General features: G+C 37.2%; 1 long non-coding RNA gene across 1 annotated transcript in view; it reads left to right on the forward strand.

The window, feature by feature from the left end:
- Positions 1–26,042, forward strand: part of LOC121672019 — a 30,168-nt gene extending 4,126 nt beyond the window's left edge. Inside the window, exons 3-4 of the long non-coding RNA XR_006018726.1 lie at positions 24,696–24,835; positions 25,130–26,042. This is a non-coding gene — a long non-coding RNA (uncharacterized LOC121672019). The remainder of the gene's footprint in view (positions 1–24,695; positions 24,836–25,129) is intronic.
- Positions 26,043–26,270: the final 228 nt, after the last annotated feature.

Below are 26,270 nucleotides of genomic sequence, written 5' to 3' on the forward strand. Positions count from 1 at the left end.
CAAAGCAGTATAGAAGTCCAGTGTATTTTGTGTCCTGGCTTTTGGATGGGTTGGAAGACTCTTTGGATGGGTTGGAAGCTGAATTAAACACTCTGCAAAAGCACCCTGCATTGCAGCGAGTATGTTTGCCAGGCAGGGCTGTGCACACTGTATGAAATTGTCCGGTTCACTCTTTGGCCCAAGGAAAGCTGGCTGGAATGCTCAGCATGAGATGTGCTGCACAGGCACAGTGTCTTAGTGGGACATTGTTTCCTTAAGATCAGCACAACCAGAGTCAGGCCTGCAATGTTTCAGCAATTTTCCTCTCAAGTTGTATTCTCATTTTGACATGAGAGCATTTGGCACGTAATATGCAAATTCTGGGGGAATAGTTGTTTTGATGCCAGTTTGGTTATGAGTTTCTGCTTTTAAGCTTGGCATATGAGGAAAAGGGAAATTGTGTGGGAGTCATGAGTAGTGATGCATTTTTTCAAGCAAGGAGTTTCACTCTGGGGGAGTACTTCTCCAGAGTAGGCTTCATCCCTGGCCAATTCACAGCATCAGGATAATCCTGTGAGTAAATCAATCATGTTCCCTTTGACTGGGAGGAGGGAATCAGATGAGATGGAATCATGGGGGTTTCCACTAAAACCTTAGGATGCAGTACAAGGAGAGTTTTGGCTTTTAAGTGTAATGCCTTTTGCCTTCAGGTTGTCACTCCTTTTTTGTTGTAGGAGATGAAGAAACTTGGGATGTCACCAAATGTCACAGATACTGTGAATGTAACTTTTTTTTTAACTGACCTTAGAGGATCACCTTGGAACTTTCAGCTTTCTCTTTTTTTCCCTAAATTACATTTTCTGTTTTGTGGTTACCCAACAAGAAGGTTGAATTGTGACCTGAGTGCTCCTCAAAGAAATAATTTTTAAATAAAGAAAATTGAAGTCACAAGTATTAGATATCTTTCATAAAATCCTGAGACTGAGACTATCTTAATGTCATTTTAACTTCATTACTTCAGTTTTTTTCTATAAATCATGTAGAATAGACACTCAAATTTATTGGTCATATATATATTGCTTATATACTCATATTTTCTTTACTATGTTTCTTTGATCGCTTCAGCCTTTCATTTGGACTCATTTTTTTCATGTAATTTCTTCACTAAAACAATTGCCTTGTTCCAGTTCCCCAAAGGAGAAATAATGCAAATTTTTATATTTTCTATAGATGTCTAAATACTACACTCCTAGGTATACATAGGTATATGATACTACACATAGGTATTCTATACATATGTATATGTATACCCATGCATGCCCATGCAAGCCCATAGGTTATAGTTTATGTTATGGTATGGTGGTTATGGTGAAGGATCTTCATAAATTGGTAACTTATGATGTTTGAATAACTTCTTGCTTCCACAGATACCAAGTTCCTTACAGTATACTTGGGCAGAAGACATATTTCTATAGCTATCCCCATCCTTTCCTTTTTTTTATTTTATTTTAAGGATATTCTTTCATTTTTGCAGAGAACTACTAAAAGTTTCATTTACTGTGCCTCACTGAAAAAGTCATTTTGCATGGTCCTTTCCAATATGCTACAGAATCATTTTCCGATGGCAGAATACTTACAGAGTTTCCTGGTGGCCTTTTTTAAACTCATTTTCTTTCCCTGTTTCTATATGAGGCCCCTGTTTATCTTCCAAATTTGTCTGTGTCAGCAATTGACTCAGATGCTATGTGCTAGATGGTGTAACAGCTCTTTGACCTGAACTAACCCTTTTCCAGCTATTCTTCACTAGCATCTTTGCTGCTCTGGCTTCTCATCCAAGGAGTGATTATTCTTTACATTCCACATAGTGAAATATGATGCAGTGCCAATGTGCTGTATTTTAAATGATTTACAGAGGAGTGTGGAAATGAAACAGACAATTGTGTGAGACCTGAACTCTGAACTCAGTTTCTTATCTAACTGCAGACTGACCAACCTTCCTTTCTTGTTCAAAAAGTAAGCCAATGAAGGCCTCTTGCTGCTTACTGTAAACAATATATATGCTGTTTTCCATATATTTGCATTCTGAATCTAAAGCTCAAGGAAATGGAATGGGGGGAAAAGTAATGTTTTCAGGCACAAGATAACACGTCAAAAAGCTGAAAAGGGATGTCAGCTGGCTGGGGAGCAGAGACGGCACAGCTGGAGTTATTTTCTACATTAACTACTGTTAGGCATTGCAAAGACATTTTTTTCTGAACGTGGTATTAAGTATTTTGCTTTTTCAGCACAGAGGTTTTTTTTTCCCCATAACAAAGAGACTGCGGAGTATTTCTGTGTGTTACTTGGGGCTAAAACATTTGCATTAAGTCAATGAATGTTTTGTCAAGGGCTTTGTGAGAGCTAAACAAATTGCTGATTCCATAGCTTAATGACTACAGCCCATTTCCACATCCCTCCCACTCTATTCCATACCTACTTTAAAGTTTGCCTGGTTGCAAATCAGAAAATGAATCTCCTTTTGTTTCTCCTTCCCTTGTCTCACTGTGGTATGTGCTGTCAAAACAGGTGCTATAAAAATGTACAAAGGATAGTCTCATTAGGATAGTCCTACTCTGCTTTTCCTGATTGTTAAGATGATAGTGGAGGGCATTAGAGAATAGAGCTCCTTTCTCTGCCACAATAGTAGCAACCTCTGTATAGTCCCATCCACAAAAGGATTTTGGCCTGATGGGATCCGAGGTCCTCAATTAGATACACAGGCTCCATATATTTGGTATATCTGACCTGAACTCCTAAAAATCACCAAAGCAGCTGCCATATTTTTATGAAAATTGTGAGACATCCCAAGGAAAACGTTTATTTTCAGCACATCTCTGGATCCATGAAGGAGTTCATCCACTTCTGGAAATCATAAGCATGTACTGGGGCAGTTATGGTGACTTTTTTTCCCCCAAAATAAGTTTTTTGGCTGTAAAGAGGGAAGTTCATGGTTTAAACTTTTCTTCCGTTCCGGAACTTTGAAATCAGTTGCCTCAGAGATAAGTTGGCTCATACCAATTAATTTGCTGGCTCTGTTAAAATAGAGTGTATATACCTGTGTTTAAAATCTGTTCCTTTTGAAAGGGCAAGAAAGTTTTTTAATATTCTGGAATGCTAGGAAGTGGTAGTCTAAGACAGCATACACAGTACTCCAGGTTTTGAGATCATCACCCTGCTATGGATGGAATGCCATTTTATTTGGTAGTTCCCTGCACTCACTTTCAAAATCAGACAACTGCTTAATGTAAACTAGATACGTATTTTCTATAATCCCGATATTAACACAGCTACCAAATTTAGAAACAAATAGGTTACAGGGGATCGCTACCTCTTTTTAACTTCCTAAGTTCTGGACACCACTCACAGTTCAGATGATTTGCATCTGGAGACAAGCCTCTCTTTTTATGTTTATGTGGGTTTTTTCAGGTTGCATTGTATCTTCTCTGAAAGATTTCTCATCATTTATAACTTCATGATAATGTTACATTGCACTTAGAAAATGCTAGTGCCCCTTGGGTATGGCTATCTGGAGCCATCTCCTGTTCAGACAGTAAACAGACTATGTTAATGACCATCCTTCTTAACTAACATTTGGGGAGTTTTATTGATTTGGAGTTATTACATTCTAAGTTTCCCGGTGGGATCCAAACCTTAGTGCATAGACTTTTGTATATGAAATCTGTAATTCAGGTGAAATTGTAACCTGGTTAACAAACTTCATGCAAGCTTTGTCTCCAGAGATTAATATTGCAAATAAATATGGTTTCAAAACACAGAAAACCCATTTCTCTATTCTGATTTAATAAAAGGAGCACTAAAAATCCAATTTAGACAAAAAGTATTTTTTCAAGATACCAGATTTGTGCATTAGTATTAGATTATGGTGACTGAAGTATTTAGTTCATCTGTGAACTAAAGTTTGCTACTGTTTTGTGTTCCTTATGGGAGAAAATGAATGGGTGTGATGCAGATATCTCAGGTGAACCTTGAATTCTTTGTATTTGATAGCCAATAGAGAGTGTGCAATACTTGATTAACAGACAAGGGCTATTACTAAATAAATGATAAGATCTTTTTTATCTTTTCTGTGAATGGATACTTCAGAAATCTGAGCTAAGGAAATGCTTATTAATAAAAAGTGACAGAACAAGTATAGATGTTGTCACGGGATTGTGATGTAGAAAATGAATTTAGGGTTCATAACTTTGTCATTGAGAATAAGAGAATTCCCTCTGTTCAGCATCCTGGGTCTTCTAAGAAACATCTTGGAGTGCAAATCTTTTTTTATTGCTTTTATAGTGACCAAATTTCTTAGGTAGATAGTATAAATAATCCAGAACTACAGAAAATGCACAAAACATATTTTCACAAAGGTAAAATGACTAAAAAGGAAATAGATGGGCTCACATAAAAAGAAACCTTAGGACAGGTGACATATTTCCTATGATTCCTGCCAGGGGTTCAGACGCAAAGGCACAGTCACCACAATTGTACTTTCTTTGAGTTATATATCAGGAAATCCTGAATTAATTTAAGAGCTGACTTCAGCAGTATTTTAGACTTCCATTCCACCATACATCAACTCAGTCTCTAAACACAGGCAATGGTTTAAAGAATTGGAATATTTTGTTGGATTTGAATTGCTTATGTTTAGCAAATAACAATAGAGTGGGTGTAATGGCTATGCAAAATCTAAGTATGATGGATTCATACCTCTTTCAATCATAAAAAATAGAGCAGAAATGTCACATCTCTAAAATACCATTTTTACTTGACACTTGCTAGCAAACTTTGCTCTTATACTGTGTATAGCTAGGGACAACACAAGTAACATAATGCACAATAATTGTTCTGATTATATTATTTATGATCTGTCCTTATAAATGAATACTGAACTTGAATCAAGACAACTGGAGTTCAGAATTTTAATTTGATAATTTTACATGGTTTTGGCTTTCATTCTTTAACTCAAATACCTTTCAAATTCACATTTTCATCTCCCTCCTTGGCTGTGAGAGGTAATCACAGCTCCATTAACATTCACAGGGAGCATATAGTTGATACTTAAAGGAAAATTTAGTGTTGAGGAACCAGCTGCCTGTGAACATCAGCAGTCTTCCACCAGCACAGGCTGTGTTAGCCTTAATGCAGTCTTATAGTTCCATTGCAATACTTGACCAGTATTGGGAAAAGTTTGATGAGATTGTTGGGTTCAAGGTGCTCTAAAAGTGGGAAGAAAATGATGCACATGGAAGATTTTTTGTTTATTTTGCCTGAATGGGCAGATATCTGCTAAAATTTTCATTTAAAAAGAAGTAATTTAGAGTATGAGACTATGGATGCAGAGTGTAAGACACCAAATAGTTTTTGTTCATAATTAAGTGAACATAGGGGTGTGTTGGAAACCTGGAATCTCTCCACAGCATCTACTTCAAGAAAAAATATATGTACAAGATTAAAAAATTCACCACTATTAATTGACAAAAAAATTGAAAGAATTTATGAGATCATGGGAAAAATGACTTTAAAGTTTTCTTGCTATAAATAACATCAATTATATTCTTATAAAGCGTACCATGTCTGCATCTCTGCCACACTTCAAAAGGAGAGTTTAGTATGAGGGAAGCTGAAATTCAGAATGTCTAACTGAGTCAGTAGGGTGTCCTTGTGTATGAAACAAGAGGAGCACCTAACTGATAGATACACATGGGGTTCCTCAGAGGTCCACTCCTAAAACCAATGCCTGTCTGCCTCCTCAGCAGTGGCAAGGGCAAGTGTCTCTGGAGCCCCTTGTAGCAGCTCTGTCAACACCACTGCTAGGATCTAAAATTATCTATGCAGGATTTCTTTCTGGAAAATTGTTGTCATGTGGACTAGTTTAGGAATTTTTCTGGTGATGTCTGGGGACTGATTCACTGGATGCCTGAAATTATAATAGAGGCCAGTGGGATTGCTACCCAACACATCTGTAGAGTCTAGGGAGGCCATATCAAAGCAGCCCATGCTGTGGGCCTCACAGAGCAACATCTGAATGCCTTACCCTCTTTTCCTGTCCTCTTTTTACATTGTGCAGCCTATTTTTGCTCTGCTTTTTAAAGGGAATGCTGATACTGATTTTAATTTTCTCCTTGATGTGGTACAAAATACATGGATCCTTCTAAGGAAAGTGCTCCTGGGCTGAAAGAAGATCTGTTATTTTTGCTGGGCACTAGCTTTCTTGCAAGCAGAGACAAGTATCAGTAATGATGGCACAGCAGTTTTAGAAGCAAGATCCCATGTCTAGGCTAACTGCTGTTTGGGGGCTGTTGATGAAAGCATCCTAGGCTTCAAACTACCCTGCAAAACACTCTGTATTGAAAGTCTGCACTCAGTGTGGAGGGGAAACAGCAAAGAAATCAAAGGAAACAATGTTTAGTGTTAGCATGGCACCTTCTCAGGGGGGTTAGAAGGGAACGCAGCAGACACTTTGACTAAAAATGTCTCACAAAGCCACCCGTGCATCTGCTCAGCTGTATATTTGCTAGCAAATGAAGCACAGTTGAGGGACTACCAGCGCTTTTCAGCTATTCTGTTTTGCTCGTACGCTTATGTGTTGTTAATTTGGAAACAAAGCTACTATGCTTCAGATGGTGTAATGGGCTTGATAAAGGAAGCAACGTGATAGATTAAAATACCCTCCTTTTGGGCTCAGCCAACAGTCAAAGCACTTGTTTTTAGGCTCAGTGGGTCATTTATCTTCAAACTCCACAGCTGACTCGGCACTGGGGTGGGTTGAGAAGTAAGCAGTTTTGACATTTAGCAGCCCAAGGCTTCTTTTCTCCTTGAGAGACTTGCATGTCAGCTCTGTTAGTTTTTCTCTGCTGCTACTCTTTTGAAGCAGATGGTTAAACTTCACCTCAGCTGGGTGGTTGAGACCCTTGCAGCATTTAGCAAGGCTAACCAATTGAATTATAACTGATTTTGCCTGCGGGTATTGAGTAGCATATGATTTATGATTATGGTGCTTTAAATATAGTCTGTGGAAGGTGCCACAGCATAGCACTGAGTATATTTTGAAAAATACAGAGAAAAAGCCACTGACCCACAGTGGTTCAGAAAAGGGTCCCTTACATTACAAACAGCTTCTTCATAAGCGCTTTGTCTATTGTAGATGTGCTCCTGCATATATTTACTCTACATTATGTCCTGAAATTATTTAAACATACAATTTGCACAGAATGTAGCTTTTTGCTGTGATATGTGCAGTTTAGGAGAGGCAGATTTCAAAGCTGGAGTCTGTATAGATGCTGAAGTGATAATCCTGAAATAGCAGAGTACATTCAGCGAGGTTATTGCATCGGCACCTCAGCAAGCACTGCTGTTCAGTTAGGCATAAAGCCTGAGGGTAAAGTAACGACCATTGTGGAATCAGCAGTTCTATTTTTAGACAGCTCTTTTCCAAACCTCATCCTTTTGCAGCACAATATTTGCTAAATTGGAAATAATACATCCCAAACAATCTGAATAACTAGAGATCATGACTATTCAGGCTGCAACTTAACAGCAATATATATGCATCTTTCTTAAAACAACATTCCTTAAAATGAAATGAAAATGTGTTTATTCATAATGAATGTCACCAGATAAAAGCCTAGCAAGGGATGTCTTATCTTCAGCTGTTTAGTAATGCTGCCTAATTATGCTCCTGCTGAAACTGGAAAATGTTGTAGAGAAAAGTAATTAGGAAAAGATGAGCATTTGCTGCAAGGTACTGTTGTGGACACAATAAAAAAGCTTCCAGTCTCTCAATAAAGACTGTTTAGCAATATACAAAATCTAATCCAAGGTGTACCTTGCAAATGACATTTTTAGTTGCATGATCCACATTTCCTTTGCATTGCCAGAAGACAGATGAGGTCTGCAACTTCACAAGACTTTCGTGAATGTTTCACTGAAAATAACATAGAGGACAAGTGTAGCCATTTTTAGTTCACAAACCATCAGTGAATGTGTTGAAATATGTGTTGTTTTTCCAAACACTCTGATGAAATATGCTTGTTAGATAGTAAGCTGCTCAGGAGGGGAGCATGCTGTACGTGCTCACACAGCATGTGATGGGCATTATCAGGACATAAAACTTTGTCTGCAAGCCAGTACTTACTATATGCTGTTCATCAGGGTTCACTATTGGCACCACGGGTTTAATCACATATGTTATCTCCATATCGCCCTCGTTTCCTGCTGGGATAAGTTTTGGGAACACAGAGTTCTTTAACTGTATTTTCTTTAACTGAAGTCTGCTGTCAGTTTAGATTTATTCATTATTATTTGCTCACATTAACATTTGTGAGTGCACTGCAACTACATGTAAAGGAAACTGCATGGTTTGTAGGTATAAGAAAAGCCAACTAAATTAAATGTCCCCACCATTTTTAGCAATACTTCCCTTTATCTCCTACATGTATTTTGCTTTGACAAAACATGCTCATACATATTTTGTTTTTCTGATGGTAAAGAAAGCAGGCAAATGCATGTACCTTGCTTAGCATGTTATTCACATTATCTGAACACACACACACACACATATATATATAAAATCTGTGAAAACTTACATTTTTTTTCTTGGAACAGAAAGTAAAATAAGGACTTTTGCAAATGAGGTCTCAAAAGTTGCAAGGTCTCAAAAGTTGCAAGGTCCCACAAGCAGAGCAGAGCAGAGGAGAGACTAGAAACGTAGCCTTTCCTCCCAGCTATCCCTCCAAAAAGCTCCCCGTCCACCTGACCAGACAAAAACGTCTTCCTGACACAATTTAACCCTGAGTGTGTGAAGAAAGTGCTCCACCAGGCAACCAATTTTTTGCTGCTTGAAGAAGCATAGGTGCCTTCAGGCAAAACCTCATTTTTAGTTGTGTTCTGCCACCAATGCTTTGCAGCAGTAGCTGGCCTGAGATGCATATGCAGACCAGAAGTCCTCATAAGGGTAATGAAATTTCAGACTTTGGGTTTGATTTTCCAAGAATATTAGAGAAAACTTAGATAAAAATATTCCCTAAGAATGTGCTGCACTATGACACCTCTCAAGCTGTGCTAAAGCTTAAATCACATTGTATAAACAAAAGTCAGCTATTTATAGTGATCAAAGAAACACATCTTGTGGTTGCATCTAACCAAATGTTTTCTTTGAAAGGCAAACAGTTTGCCTGTTAAAGGACATGAGCAGAGTCTGTTTAAATGAAACAGAACATACTTGCTCATATTTCTAGAGTGCTAAACAGCCCTTCCTGGGAAGTGTGAAGTGCCACTCGAGAACTGAGATATTGAACTGTTCTTATCATTCCTCCAAGTTGTTGGTTTCAGAACAATGCTATTTCAAATGCTATTGCATTTATGAGGGATAATTTTAAAAATGAAAATTACGAGGCATCCCTACATCAGTATTTTAGAGAAGCTGAAACATTATTTAAACTTGAAATTTGTCTGAATTTTTACCAGTTAGGGACATACAAGACTTTAGACATCCTTTGTAACGTCCAACAGTGACACATCTTACCACAGAATCACAGAATATTCTGAATTTAAAAACGGATCTTAAAGAGATAGAATTATGCAAGTGACAGGTCGTGACTGTTATGGGTCTCTGGAGGACAGAGAATTTGCTATGTTATGCCACTGTACTCTTCATCAAGGATGAGATAACACTATGGTAATGTTATAAGCCTTTTTTTTATTACCGGTATAATGAATTGTACAGATACACACACAAGGTTCATTGAGCCACGGAATTTTTTTGATTCCTTCCATTTAATCAAGTCCTGATCAGTTTCAAAGTATAAACAGCACCACAGTCAAATAACTTTTTCATTTCCTCTGGAAGTTAAATTTTCATTACCACTTGTTGGCATTTCTGGTTTGGGGCTTTTTGCCTTTTTACTTAATTCAGCAAAGCTGGATCTAGTGCAAGCTTCCACAGTGTCATGGTTTAACCCCAGCTGGCAACTAAGTCCCACACAGCTGATTACTGACCCTCCCTGGCCCACTGTAGGATGGGGGAGAGAAGGAAAAAAGTAAGAAAATTCAAAACTAGGAAGAACTTGAATTTATATCACCCTTGGGAATGAAGAAGGAGGGGAGATGTCCTGCTATGACCTGCTACTCTTAACCTCTTGTAAATCAAAATTTGACCCATTCCAGCCCTCTTTCACTGACCTGTGGTTTTAGGAGTGGGAGTAGACCTGCCAGCTCCACGGAGAACAAAGTAGGGTGACTGTGAAACTTACAGATGTTCAGAAAGGACAATGGACTATGGTTGACACCTCATCTAGTGTTAGACGAGAATCCACAGGAAAAAAAACAACACCCAAACTTCCTTTTCTTTTCAGCAGGAAGAGGAGTACATCTCAAGCTAATTAGGAAAATTATTCTTATAAGAATTTGGCCACTGAAACTTAAACAAGACTAATTTGATATTAATCAGACCACTTAGAAAATTACTCTTGCTAACTGTTCATTCTACAGCAGTACAATGTACAAGAAAGAAATAACACTTTTATTAATTGCAAGGAATTCTGCAATCAGGCAATGCATTATGTAATAGTCACAATGTTAAACACTAAAGAACATAATACCTTATGGCTTCGATAAATCATCTGGACATTTGCAGGTTGGGTTTTTTTTCCTTCAGCTCCTAAAATACTTTTGAAACTTTTGGTTAAACTGTCTGTGTTCTGTACCTATTTCTTTTTTTTTGTTTGTTTGTTTGTTTCTTCTAGCACAATTTTTTTTTCTATATTTTACTGGTACAGGTTCATGCTGTTTGCCACTCCTGCCCAGATGCTTGGTTTGACAAAACAGACTTGATTTAGTGTAAGTTATAGGGCTTGTCTAGACTCTGTAAAGTCTTGCAGAGCATACTCTGACCAAAGTGTCTCTTTTAGTGAGAGAACTGGGTAATAGAATTGTTTAGTTGTTAATAGAAACTCACATTTCTCATTTAAAGAATGTGAACAAATAGATAGGAACATTCTCAAGAAGTGCATCATTTATGCTAGTGAAGATACAACTGTCATCCCTTTAAAGCATTTCATAGTTTGAATCTGGCTGGTATCTAAGTAATGTCAGGCAAGGACTGAAAATAAAAATGCAATGAAGAAGTATCAAAAACATTTTATTCTTGATACTTAAAACAACTGGATTATTCAGACATGAAGCTTATCTGGGACACAGCACTGTTCACTGCAGGAATCTAGAGATGGTCGCCTCCTTAGTCTCAAGGGAAAGACAGATTTACATTTGGATGTTTGGCATCACCTGACTCTGTTATTTAGATACAAATCAGAGGAAAACAAGAGGAACTGTGAGACCTCCTCTTCAGGAGCCTGTTGTTTCCCTGCATAGAAACTTGCAAACTTTTCAGATACACAACAGCACCACCTCAAGAATCCATTTTGATAATTAGCTATTCAAACCACGAAAAAGTTTTTTAGTGTCTAGGCTAAATATTCCTTGCTGCTTGAATCCAGTGCTTATTTATTTTATTTTCAGCTTATTTCTCTTCCTTTTATGGCTGCTTTTTATTCTGTTGATAACTGTTACTTTGCTAATAGACCTGTGGCAGGCAAGGGAGGTACTGTAAAGTATTCTCCACACAGAAGCAGACAGATGATTAAGGAAGAAAGGACAAGAAGAATATCAGAGGGAGCTCTTGGGATGCATGTTGCTGGTTTATATCTTCAAACCTTTTCTACAGACAAGGGGTGTGTGCCACTTTCTATGTGACAGCGGCTCTCAGCCGGCAGTGGGGTTATCTGGAGGCTCTGGACAGGAGCAGGCAGATTATTCTTAGTAACCTGCTTGAAGGCATTAAGGCTCTTCTCTCTCCTTGACTTTGGTGCAAGTGAACAAGCAACATAAACAGGATTAGGGTTAGGTCTAGATATAGGGTTTGCCTGGGAATGCCAGGGAACATGAACTGCAGTTACTGGTGGGTTCCCATAAGTTTTCTTCCTGACTATTACATCTGATTCTGCAAGGGGAAAGACAAACCTGACATGATTTATTTTGGAGAAACTAAGATCTCTCAGTTTGGGACTTAGTAATGCTGAATAGAGGGAGGGCTGAGTCATAGTGTAGGTAGGTTTGCTAACCTGTCTTAAAGGTCCTAAAACTTGATGGACTTAATTTATTTCTCTAGAATTAAATCAAATACTACAACTATGATCCTAGATTAGGATATAAAATTCCAAGGTACCACTCTGGAAGTAAAGCACATGTAGCATTCACTATTTGGATATAGAAGGTCTGAGCAGCTCCTGTTATTTTAGGATCTAGACACATTAATCAACCTAGGCTTATGGCTGGTTCACTTAGGATCCAGAGTAATATTATTTCTGGATATTTCCAGGGTATTTTCACGGTATTCTAACGTATACAAGATTAGGTTTCTAATTCTAAGGTGGCGTGATTGCAAGAGTTAGAATTTGGTTAGGATTCTGAAATGTAAAGAGTTCTGAGCTGCAGTAAATTCTGGGTTTAGAAATGTTCTCTAACATAACCTTTAGGAATTGTACATGAAAGGAAGTAATATGGTAAGTGACTTTCCATCACTTCCATTATACTGCGCCAGAGTTAAATCTGGAGTTTGGGGTAAATAATACAAAGAGATTAAGATTCATTTTCATATTGTGGTTAAAAAACATGTCAGGGCTAAATTTAGGACAATATTATTTGTACTTACGAGATTTTAGGTTTGTTTATAGTTTTGTGGGGTTTTGGTTTGGTTTGGTTCGGTTTTGTTTGTTTTTGGTTTTTTGAGGTACCCTTCAATCTGTGGCATGAGGTAGGATTGGATATAAGAAAAAGTGAGCTGCTGTCATTTTGGAACCACTGCTTTTGAGGAAGTACATGGATAGTCCATATAAATTATTTCAGGTAGAACTCAGGATGAAATTAAAATGCCTAATTTATGCATTTAAGTGTATGTAACTGTGTGAGTAAGGTGCCTAAAACACTTTTGTAGTCAGCAGAGGTCCAGTTAATAAATGATTCATCCAAGACAATTCATACTGAATAGTCAAAGAAGTTATTACAATTCTCAGGAACAAGTGACTGCTTGGGTCATTTAGGTTTAGGATTTGATTTGGGTATGTCTAGGGATGGCATACAGCCATGCAGCAACTAATATAATTTCAGCTTGTTCCCTTCATTCAGAACTGAGCTACTGCTTTAGTCGATCATGAGAACTTTTTTCCTAGCACTTTGTAAAACCTGTAACCTATGACTCAATGTTAAAAAATTCAGTGTGTTGATCAGGCAGCTAATGCAAATAGTACTAGAACTAGGTTAGCAATGTTTTTCAAATCACAGGCTGACTACTGTTCAGCTTTCCCTGAATGTATAGCAACCAACAATTATAAAAGCAATAATATTAGTAGTAGTAGTAGCAATAATAATAATAATAATAATAGTGCTTTTTTCTTTTTAATTTTTAGCATTAGTGCTTCATCAATAAGCCTCTCTCTTTTCTTCCTTCTTCACCTCACCTAGATAACTTGATAACAAAGATGAAGCATTTTAATAGCATCTACCTTGTCTTAATATTCCAGTCAAACCATGCTTTCTGCTAAGTCATTCATACAATAGATATCTGACTGGTTTCATACCTCTGCATAAGGGGAAATCATAATAACCTGAAAATGGTTTTGTAAAAAACTTCACAGAATGAGTTACTCATACATTAATGACTCAATCTTCACATTTAACATTATTACATCTGAAAAAATGAATGCTTCTGGACAGGTTTTTAAATCTCTCAGGAATTGATGTCTCGGCTACACTATAATCTCACAGTGAATTTTATGAAATTGCTGCTGTGTTCATAAGTCTGCAGCTCAGAACTCACTTTTCCATAAAATTCTTAAAATTGCCAACCTTGTAATTATGAACTTTTGAGCACAGAAACAAAACAAAAGGTAGCATTTACAGATAACCTCACTGTATCACTGAAAAGTGCAGTTCTAAAAGATTTCAACTAACCCTCTAAATTATGTCTCAAGAAAAGGACATTTGCAAACTCTTAAAGACAGAATATCATCATCATAAATACAATAAGACATGATCAGAGACTGCTCTTTCTGAAAACCTTAATACCTGTTAATGAAGAGCCTTTAGCATGATTTTTAGCTAGGTAGAAGTAGAATATCATTAACTTGCCCTCATATTGAAAGGATTGCAATTATGAAAACATTATCAGTTCATCATTTGTCAGTGTAAAGCAGCATACCACTCCCTGAGCTTTGTTTGGGAAGATGTTTGTGTGCTATGACACTGCTTTCAGGGTCACAGCTAAGGCCCAGCTGGTTTTAAACATGCAGCTCTATATTTAAATATGCAGTCAACACTGAGACACCCTTCCAGAGCCCAGTCTTTCCACCTGCATAGTTAGGCTACTTAGGTGAGCTTCTGTACAAACTTCTGTACAAACAAATTTATGTCCTCATAACAAAGCATTAACAGGCTTCAATCTGAAATACTGGTTATGGAATTATGATCAAAACACAGATTACTAGAAGATTAATGTGACAATCATGTACAGCATGCTTTGGTCCTGGGTCACTGTCACAGATACCTGCTGCACTGGATGTCAGTAAGATGAGAGGCAGGAAGAGCATAGTTCAAAATGAAGGTGAAGCAGGTAGTCTCTCTGTGGGTAGCAGCTACTGTGACCCTCATTTCTCAACAGCTCTACACAGCACATGAGCACGGGTGTGTAACATACACAGACAGCATCAACACTTGTTTGGTCAGGAGTACAAAAATAGTTTCAGGAACACTGAAGCTAGCACCAAAGGTCTGGTTTCCAGCCTTCACACATCAAACCATCATCTCTGCCTAGAAAAGCTGCAATGTTGTGAAAATACATGCATATGGTAAATTTTTGCATGCATCAAGACTTCCCAAATCTGTAGAGAGACCAGCACTGAGGCAGTAGTTTGAACCATCTGGGGAGAGCATGCTAGCCTGAAAAGAAATCATCATCAATCCCAACTAAATCAACCTTGAAATATTAATTGCCCTAAATTACATCAAACCATGATGTAGGCACTGCAGTCACCTACCATGCCAATGGAAATGCAAGACAAATTTAAGACAACACTAATACAAATGACTGTGTGACTAAAGCTTTTAAAACCAGTTGTATTTAATTCCATCAAACAGTAAACAGCAAAACTGCTTGCTTGCTGTATTTCTCTTAATAAGAATATCCTTTAATGCCAATTTTTCTTCTATTGTTAGCTCACGTATTAAATGAGGATTGGGAAGAAAACTATGATGTTTCATAGCACTACTGACTGTGCGCTCTTCTCTAATTCATCTATTCATGCCCACACATAAAAGAGAGCAAAACAACAGACAAGCAGGTATTAACAGGACTGAAAATAAAGTACTCAATTGGTATCTCTTCAAATATTTGTAAAGAGCATTTACATGTATAGCAATTTGAAGGACTATTCTTAAAAGAAAGTGAATTTTATTTCTACAGAAGTCAAAGACATTCTTTGAAACACTTGAAGCACTGCCTTTGAACTCAGATCTAGAGACAGTAACCTGTGAGGTTCTGTAGGCCTATTGGTCCTAGGAGACCTGCTCTCTAATCTTTTGTTTCTGAACTTACCTTGTGTAGAAATCATGACTCATACCACATTGCTTTATTTTGGAAGTTGCATGTACAGGAACCGGCATCTTGCAAGTTTATATTTTGAAATATAATTTACTGAAGAGAGTGAAAAAAGTGTCACCAAACTGGTGACATGCAGATCATCATTCAGGTTCAAAGTGATTGGCCACTGAGTTTGCTGGTATTTTGGCATAAATAAGTGAATTTTTATGGAGCATTTTGCTGCATTTTTTAGCAGAACCCAGTTCCAGTTGCTCTCAGAAATCTACACCAACTGCTTTCAGACATTTTATATATATTTCCCTCTTTTTCTGAGGCAGGTCCATGGACTTCTTGTATTACAGGAAGGAATAACCTCTCTTACTTCCCTTGCAGAATGATAACAAAAATTTCTAGGAGAGAATTGTTTTGTCATATGGAAAGAGTTCTTTGTTACATATTCATCATTAATCATCTTCTCTCCTTGTGTGAAATTTCTTGCTAAGCTCAAAGCAAGTATATATTCGAAATATGCCTGTTGCACTGATTTAATTTTTCTGTTTTCTGTAGCAAAGTGTAAGTGTGAAAGATAGGTATCTCACATTTAAACAATTTTATAATTTCTTTTCATTTTCCTTAGCTTTACAGGCTTTTGTCACTCTCGTGATACAACTAGAAAATTGAAGAACTCATGATGCTCCTATTCTTAAAAAAACCAAGCCAAGCCACTCATGAAAGCTGTGAGGAAAAAATACACTTAAATTCAAATCCAGTCATCACAGGTACAACTAGTGAAACAGATAAAATCCCAAACCCACAAGTATCCAAAGACTTCATTGGAATTTCATGTCTCATTCTTGTCTTTTTTTTTTTCTATTTTTCTGGCATTATGGGTGAAATAATTGACAGTGATAGTGTTCCTGTCAGAGCTGTAACCAGTCTGAAAATCTTTACAGTTATGCTGAGCTCATTGTGATGAAATGTAAAACAAATCTCAGCAACACTTCTCACAATGGGGAAACATTTCTCACCCAAGCTTTTAGGCAAATATTCTTTCAGTCTTTCCTGAATCTTCATTGCTTAAAAGCCTGTGTCATTTTGAATTCTGCTCTGCAATGTTTCAACGTGTTTTAAAGAGTTTACAATTGAGTTCGGCATTGGGTGAAAATTTGCTTGCATCTGTGGAAGTGTAAAACAAAAGTAACCAACATTTTTTTTCACCATTTTCACTGAACTTAGTTGAAAAATACTGTTATTTGCTTAATTGGAAATGGTAATTTAAAATTTAAAAAGATAATCCAAACAAACTAAGCACAAAACTACCATACTAAAATGCTAGTTTGAGGTGTATTGTTAGCTACTCTACTACCATGGAAATAAATGTAGACGCCTTAAATACAAAGATAGCTGACTTTCTACCTTATATAGTTTAGTATTCAAATAGATTGTGTTGGCCAGAATCAATTGTTGCAGAAGCCATTTTAGATGACAATAGAAGGAAAATTTGAATTGCATGGCACACATTCAGGATGTCAGCACTTATCTCTGTGTTGGTCCCTGAACATCATGCCACAAAGAGATTGTTTAAAATTTAGAATATCTTCCTTTGTCTTCTCTCCTTTCCTCCTTTCATATCCTCCCCATCACTCAGCACACTGATACATTTACCTGTTCTGTGCCTCTCTTGAAAGAACTTCTTTTTTATTACGCTTCTCACTTGACTCTTTCTCTAGACTTAAATTTGAAATTTGCAAAGCCCCCCTCAATGTGTTTGAATTAAGGATTTATGAGACAAATTAAATACAAATGGAAAAAGTACTTTCAAATTTTTCAAAAAGTCCAATGCCAGCTTGTGCTGCTTCAGAAGTATTTCTTCTGAATGGCTGAACAGGGATTCCTGTGGAACTGCAGATTTACTTTTTATCTGTGACATCAATTTTATAACTTATATTCTTTTCTTTTTCAACTTCTGCTCTCCCATAGTTTTTTTTTTGCCACTTCTCTGAAAAATTAGCCATTTCTCAGTAACTGGTAGTATTACAATCACACCATCTGATTAATATTAAAACCTATCCTGCATATTTCATATTGTCCTAAGCTCCTGAAACAAAAGGGCTTGGGGACAATAATAGAGGTGTTGGTAGAAAGTTTTCTTTCCATCCTTTTATGTATATAGGGAACCAAATTGCACTGGAGTTCATTAGTGAACCATTAATGTAAATGCTTATGCAATGTAACAGAAGAAAAACCTGCTTCTCATTGAACAGGAAGACTACCAACATCCTAGATAGGACAGCCAAGTATAGAACTATCTACCACCCCTACACGTACATTTGTGAAGAAAATAACAGCATAAAAATGCTCTCTGTGCAATGCTGAAGGCCAGGGTTACTCACAAATCCCTGCTTAGCAGAAGGCCCTCCTCTAGAGGCTCTCATCTATTGGCTGCAGACAGCAAGCTGGCTGCCCCTAACATTCTGTTAGTCTCAAGTGAAAGCATTTAAAGAAGCTGCACACTTTGGTGTACAGATCCAGGCAGACCTCTCACAATGAAGGTATTAGATGACCAGAGGAAAAATGCACATGTCTACATGGCATTGTAAACTGAACAGTAGAAGTTTTTGGCTGTTGTCTAAGAACAGTGCCAGCCATACTTAAAAGAACGACAGTAAGAGGATATTAGCTCTAGAGCACGATTTAATGTAGGAGTTCCAGAAACCTTCCAAAAATCAGGAGCTGAATGGGATAGTTGTTTTCATTATTAGAAGAGAGATACATTTATTTCAAAGATATATTTTTGGTGTAAGAAAGAATGAAATCTGGGCAAAGCTGACGGCTATCTTCCTTTAATGGTGCAAAGCACTGAGAAATCAAATATTTTCAACAGTAGTCTGAAAAAAAATGTTCCCCATAAGTCAAAAATAACCAATGAAAGGATATGGTAGTTAGACAATGAGGAATCTGGAGTGAGGGAATGAAGTTTCCTGCAATCTAAATGTCTGATTCTACTGTAGGTCTAAAAGATATAAGATGCCATATAAGATACTTAAGACGAAATGCAATTAAATATTCTACCTAAAGGTCTGCTTTTCCACTAGTGTTCCTCTCTATAACTATTCATTCTGATGAAAAGGGATTGTAAAATTTTTGATGATATAGGACAGCAGGTGTTAATTGAATAACATTTCATATTTACTGTGCATAGGAAGCACACATTTACTGGCAATTCAGAGCAGTTGTTTTTAAGATTTACGTCCAAAACTCAAGACATCATGATGACACTTGTTTTTGTTTTTTCAGGATTTTGTTTCCCTAGTAAAGGCTGTGGACTGGGTTTTCATTCTGCTATAAGAGTGGACAAGAAATTAGGCAACTTTTGTCTTAAAATGATTCACTGCTTTCCTCAGAAGAAGCCAAAACTATCAGGCTCTTTTGACCTGCTTGTCATATTGATTCAATTATCACTTCCTGGGCCATGCTGTGGCTTGATCAATGGAGTTATACAGCTTTGGTTTTCACTCACTTGGCTGGTTGAATGTTTTCAGTGATTTTAGTACAGTGATGAACAAGTCCCCAAGTAAATTGAAGTATTGTCCTAGCTCTCCTAGAAATGTTCTTCAGCACAGAACTATTGCAGTTGTGAAAAAGCTTTGTCCTTTCTTATGGCATCTGGGGATTCCCAAATGCTGACTAAACTGGCAGCTGCCTATGTACAGCAGCTGTATGTAAAATCTTTCAATACCAGCCCAGGAAGAAAACAGACTTTACTGGAACCAAGAATGTCATGGCTTTTATTTGTTTATTCTTACAAATATGGGACCATCCTGTTAGATGGTTCAGCTCAGGTCATGGCTTCAGAAAACAAACCAAACTTCCTAGGTTATATTCAGGCCATGTTTGTACTTCAGGTATTTTGATTTGGTGTTTTTCTATCCCTTGGGTCAGTTTATCTGACCACTTTCAGACAAAATAGCCAATTTAGGCTGCCTCTGTTGGTATGAAGATTATCCCAGATAAGTTGTTTGTCTTCTTTCCTTTGGCTGGGCACAACTGTCTATATTCTATTTATACCTGATCAAGATGAGAAGCAGAAAAGAGCTCTAATTCACTATGTTTGGGTGTTAAGAAATTGCCATAAATTAGGGCAGCCCTGAGGCTGCCCTAGGTTATGTACAGGCCAGCTTTTAGCAGCAAACTAAAATACCTGCAGTATATACAGTTCACTTTCAGTGATAATTAATATCTTCTGCACCAACTGGATGTAGGTTGAGGAGAGAATCTGGCTCTGTGTACTGTAAATTATAGGAGACAACCGTGGAATAAATTCTGCTCGGTAGCCACAGCACCTGAAGCCCTTTACCTTTTCTGTCCTTGCAGGAATTCAATATGAAAGTCAGGCATCAAAGTCAGTGGGTTGGATTTCCTCACTCTTATGGATCTGATTTTGCAGTTAAATGCTTTTCCTTCATTTTGTTACTTTTTAAAATTAAAATCTCAATTGCTTTTCATTTGTGATCAGTAATCAACTTCTAAATAGCCCACCACACTATATTATTCTGCAGAGGAATTGACATGTGGATCAAGTGTTAATAAGAGATAGAATTAGCAGATGAAAACTCTGGTAGTAACCATGCTGACATGTCCCTGACCAGTTTGTTCCTCTGCCCCTTCCCTATCTTTTAATACACTTGATAAACATAATATGCCATTTTTGCCATATTGTAACTCACTCTTTTCCTCCTCTCCACACCTCCTTTTATATTTTATAGCTGGAACATCTGTTTCCATGCTTCCTGTCTTTTTAGATTGTCTTTTGTGGCTTGACCGTAATGGCAAACTGAAAAGAGGAAAATTCCCAAATCCTGAAACTTGCATGGCTGTGCACTGCATTTAAGAAAGAGTGACACTTGCAGTTTAGGCTGACTCTTTATAAATGTTATGTGAATCTTTTACAACTGTAGCCTTAAATTTCCACTTTGAAATATTCATTGCAATGGATTACTCTGCACCATGTGAAATTCTCTAGAGTAGCCCTTCGTGTTTTCAAGTTGTATTTGAATTATTCTACTTTTATTTCCCCATGGTAACAGTTCCTAGATATTAAATAACCTTCAGATGAAATTATTATAGGAAAATTACATAAACTTATACCCTTGATGACTTAAAATCATTGGGATTATTAGAATGAAAAGAAAGGCCGTATGAGAAAACTGGAAAGAGCAGATGATACAGATAAGAGTTTTCTATGTAGTTTAATCTTATCCAGAGATTTCCTTAACAGTTGACATATTTAAAAGAATAAGCCATTCATCATCAGATTTTTTTCTTTTTCTTCCAGTGATATACATTATATATATTTATAAAAGTGGTAATAAGGCCAGTAAAAGCAGACTGCTAAAGTATTTGACTGCATAGTTCCATCCTTGCCTGTCTCATGACTTTCTGAGCTGAAAGAGCAATGAGCCTTGATCTTCCTGCCATGTGCACAAGTTAACAATCATTGAACACCAACTAAAACTTCTAAAATCAGAATAGTCTGAGGGACTTTAAGAAATTTTTCAACTGCTTCATTTTTCAATGTTTCCATTTTTGTCACTTCTTTGCAAATATTATGATAAATGAATCCAGTTTCATTCTGTTTACCAGTACAGTGACTTCTAAGAGAGGATGAAAAAATATTTTAAAAACAAAAGTTTATCCTTTGTTACTGTAAATATTCATGCCTGACTAAGATTAATGTACTCATCCAGGATTGGGGCAGAATCATACTAGGTGATCTATGTACTGAACCATCTCAGATTCAACTCTTTCATGGTGAATATTTGTATAATTATATAAAATACTGACTTGGGTCTGTTTAAACTAATGATGAATCATTTCTAATTCAGTTTGAGGAAGTCAAGCTTGAGTTTTTCAGTTTTATTACTAAGATTTGCTTCCTGAATGGCAGAACTTTCCTCAGGGGAAAAGAAAAGACTAAAATAAACGACACAAGACAGACCAGGGACCTTTGTGTTGATAAGCAAGAATCTGCAATAGGAAATATTTCCTTCCTCATATTCTCACGAACACATATTGAAAGCCGCCCTAAAATCAAATGGCAATACAAGTCAGGAAGAGACTTCAGGAAGTCTCTTACACAAACTCCTGCTCAGAACTGGACCAGCTCAGAGATCAGACCATGTTGTTCCAGGTCTGTGTCCAGTCTCATATTGAAAACTTCCAGGTGTACAGACAGTACAAATTTTCTAGGCACCCTGTTCCACTGCTCAACTATTTTCATGATCAATCTTTTTTTATCTGTGTTATATCCAGCCTGAAGAGCTCTCTGAAGCCTCTCATCTTGTGCCCGTTGCCTCCCAGCCTCCCACTATGCACAACTGTACATACAGCTGTGAAGAGCCTGACTTACATTCCCAATAGCTTCTCTCCAGGCCCAAGTGGGGGCTTCCAGGAGCTATCTCTTCTCCAAATTGGACAAGGCCAGTTCTGTCAGCCTCTCCTCACAAGGCCAAATCCTGCAGCCTGCAAATATCTTGGTGGCCCTACACTGACCTCATTCCAATTTATCAGCATCTTTCTTGTCGTGAGGATCCCAACAGTTGATGCAATATCTAGATCTAATGATTTGTGCTCTAATGAGTGCTAAGTAAAGGGGAGTACTTACTTCCCTCCATCCGCTGACTCTACTTGTGTTTATATGCTCCTGGATACTGCTGACCTTCTTTGCTGCCAAGTGAGCACATCTGTCTCATGTTCACAGGCTTCCAATATCCCCAGAATTACTTTGCAGCCTGGAAGTCTGCAGTCACTGCTCTTGCTTCATCCAAAAATCCAGCCACATCTACTCAAAGCTGTACATTTTACTTCAGTTCTATGACTTGCATTAATAAACACTAGAGCAGAAGCAAACTTATACACTTAAATTAGAAACAAATTGCTTAGAATGTTGGGCATTGTGATAAATAAAAATGTAGGTCCCTGTGTGGTGTAAATTTATACTTATGGCAGCTGAGCATGAGTTCAAAACATTTAGCATTCCACTGTTAGCTATAGACGTTAGTGGGATATTGGTTGCATCTTCATCTCTTTCTCTATTAATCTGCTTTAATTAGATACATGCAGGTTTAACATACCTGCACATTTAGTTCTTAAGCTCCCAGTGAATTAGACCTTGTTTTATATTAAACTCTGCCGTAATTGAATTCAGGTAAATATCACAAAGTGGTATGACTTTGCAGACAATAATGCAGTTATATTAACTTTGAATTTGATGCATGTTTTCCCCTCACTTCGTTTTACTGTTAGAGATAATTCCTTGTCAATATTTTTATGTGTGCTACATAGAAAAGACTTACTATGCACAAATATGTATGTGCACAAATATAGGAGGAACACCTGTCAAGAGTCAAGCTATATCATACAACTCCATCTGGAGTTCTGCTTTGTCTCAGATAAAGCTATTACATATACAAGACTGCATGAAAATGTATGTCATGGTTTTGCATTGTGACCTTTGGAGTGATGATACCAGAAATGCTTTCTGAAGTGTTCTCTGCTGTTGTTCAGGATTGATGCATTTAAATATGATTTTATTAGATAGTATTTTATTCTGATACTTACTCTCCTGTTCAGACTTTTTCATTCTTCTGTAAATTATGCTACCTGGAATTCTCCTGCTAGAGACTACAACCTCCTTCTTTTCGTCTACCTGCTTAAAATTAGAAGCTTTCTGTTTCATTTTTCTTCCCCAAAATGTAAAATCCTGTAGTTTGTAGCTTTGTTGACAGATTCACTGAGCTGGAGGATGTCCTTGGTGATTGAAGTAATGTTGCAAGTTTTTCATTTTAACAATTATTTTGTAGTTTAGAAAAGTACAGCACAACTCATACTGTACACCCAGTATCCTTCTCCCAGGGCTCTATTGATTCTTTTGTGGTACCAAACAAAATAAAAACAAAGGGGGATGTTGACTGCTCTAGGCTGAAGATTTTTTTTATTCATCTTTGTATGGAGAAAATTCTGGAGGTTTTTCTTCTTTTATATATTCATCCTTATCTTTGAGAGATTGTTCTACTAACAAATACTTTTTCCTCACTTTTTGAACTTGATTAGGACTTCTCAAGACAGGAATTTTAAAAACTGAGGCTGGGTGTTACATAAAATGGTCAGTATGGCCTTGTACACACCATGCGCTTCTTCCTAGCCAGGACACATTTGAGGGAGAGGAATTGAGGAAAGTGCCCCCAACCAGCATTTCATTCTCCCTTCATCTGCAACAAAATATGTTGGATTTATCATTCAAAATCCATTCTTTTGCAGGTATGTTGTGATGGTTGAAATTGTCCAGCTGAATTGGTGTTGCAGGATATGAAGTTCAAATATTTTCTTAAGGATTGGATTTTAGCCGAACTCTAAACCTAATGTTAAGGAGCTGGCATGACGATTAGAGCTATTTCTTCTGTAGAGACAGTGATTAATTTGCAGTGTTATTGGGGTCGATAATAGTTGCCTGTTTTGGTCATCATTTATTGCAACCTCACTGAGATTTGTGGCAGATCTCCCAGTTGATTCTCACTGTGTTTTGCTCAAGCTGCACTTCCGATTTACATAGTCACTCTCAGAAAACGATAAATACACTGATGATCCACAAAGGAAGAAGGAGCTAGTAGGAAACTTCTAACACAGTAGCTCTATTTCTCCAGCATTCAAGAGAGTTACCTGCTTCGGAATAAGCAAAGGCTTGCAGAAAACCTTTTGTTAGCTTGCTGTGAGCCGTCAGAGAGAACTGATTGTTTCTCAGGCCAGCCTACAATTACTGATCCCTCTGGCTTATCTCCAGTACTATTTAGAAAGACTTGTTCAGGCAAGAAGACTACCCAATGTAATTTACAGCCCAATCTGGCTATCCAGACAGATCTTTGATCTCCTGAGTAACACAGAGAAAAGCCTGTCCCCTTCATTCAGTCTAACTTCTTTTCTGCAGAGGCAACTTTTCTTGGGAGCACTGTCAGACTCTGTCTAAAAATTTTTATGTCTTCTCCAGCTGGATTACCAAAACACTTGCCATTGATAAAACAGTCCTTCCACCAAGGCCAGAAGAACCACAGTGAGCCTCTAAAAGGAGAGGTCCTGAAAAATCACATATCCTGTCAGCCATCTGATTGCTCTTAGCTATAACAGCAGGTACTGTGGGCAGCTGTCAATGTTTATGATTTTCATTCTGATGTCATCCAAAACACATCCTACTGTGTGTCCACACCCCCATAAAGTCAGGCCTGAAGGACTTTTTTCCCACTTTGGCATTGTTTTAGTACCATCAGAATTTCCCACTGAGTCCTTGACTCAAAGCATTTACTTATGCTACAAAAGCAGAATATTTGTCTGTGTTCAACATAGATAAATAGTTTATCTTGGGTTGACATTTTGAGAATTCCACTTGGCTAATTTTTTTTTAATAATTATTTTATACTCTGACAGCACTGTCAAAGCTCTACTGCTTGTGCATTGTAATGCATGAAGAACTGGAAGTCTGGCAATAAGCCTCCATCATCATGGTAATGTAGAGAAACCATTTATCCCCACAATCACATAGGATTAATACTGTGAATGTTTCACTTCTTGCATTTAAGTAAACAGAAGAAAAGTCTACAAAATTATGTGGCCAGGCAAACAAAGAAGTTATTTATTGTATTTGTTCATGCTGATTTCATTAATTTTTAATGTGCATACTCCATTAACTCTACCAAACTAGAAACCTAGTGTCCAAGAAGAATACAAATAAATGTGATTAGTTAAGTGGACTTGTATTTAAATTAAAAAGTTACCATGAGAAAATACAGTTTCTTTCTGTTCTTTCAGTTCTGTCACCTGGTAGAAAACCAAATTGCACCGTTGATATCGTTCACTAAACTAGGGAAAAAAGCAGGCAATGGGAGCTCGATGTTTAGCAATTTCACCAAAATAAACAGTGAGCACAGAGTCAAGAGATTTGCAAGGCCAAGAAAATATCCAGAAAATACCAGAGGATGAGCTTTACCGAAGAGGAGAGAATGAAATTCTTGTATCTCAGCACAGCACCAAGCAATCATTCTGTTATTTGGCCAGATCAAGACTGAGCGTGTTGCACCCCATCTGAATCAGCAAGAAATATCCCACAATCTCTTGCTGTGCACTTTGGATGCTTTGAGGTGAACCACCTTGCCTGAAGACACTGAAAAAAATGACTGGAGCACTTGGTGTGCTTAAAACATTTTTTAAGCCTTATGAAGTATATATAGCTTCTAATTTGCCTTGGAGTTTATTTAAGGCTTTCTAGAAATAACATTGCAAAATATCAGTGTAGGATTTTTAATTACACACATAGCAAACAACATTATTATTACCATCATCACCATCATCAGGTGCCTGAAGCCCATGTGTATTTAGACAGATTTAATTACGAAAAGGAAGAGCTACTTATTAACAGAAACCAAAAAAAAAAAAAAAAAAAAAAAAAATTAAAAAAAAAAAAAAATTAAACCCTTCCAATACTTCTCCCTTTTTCACAAAGGTAAGGCAAAATCCTTACTGGCTCCAAACCTTCTTTTTGTCATGTTCTTTGTAACTTTACCACTCTTTT

This window comes from Corvus kubaryi, unplaced genomic scaffold (assembly GCF_017639235.1).
Source record: "Corvus kubaryi isolate FWS band 111438036 unplaced genomic scaffold, C.kubaryi_AGA036_p1.0 37398, whole genome shotgun sequence".
In the NCBI taxonomy this organism is placed as follows: Eukaryota; Metazoa; Chordata; class Aves; order Passeriformes; family Corvidae; genus Corvus; species Corvus kubaryi.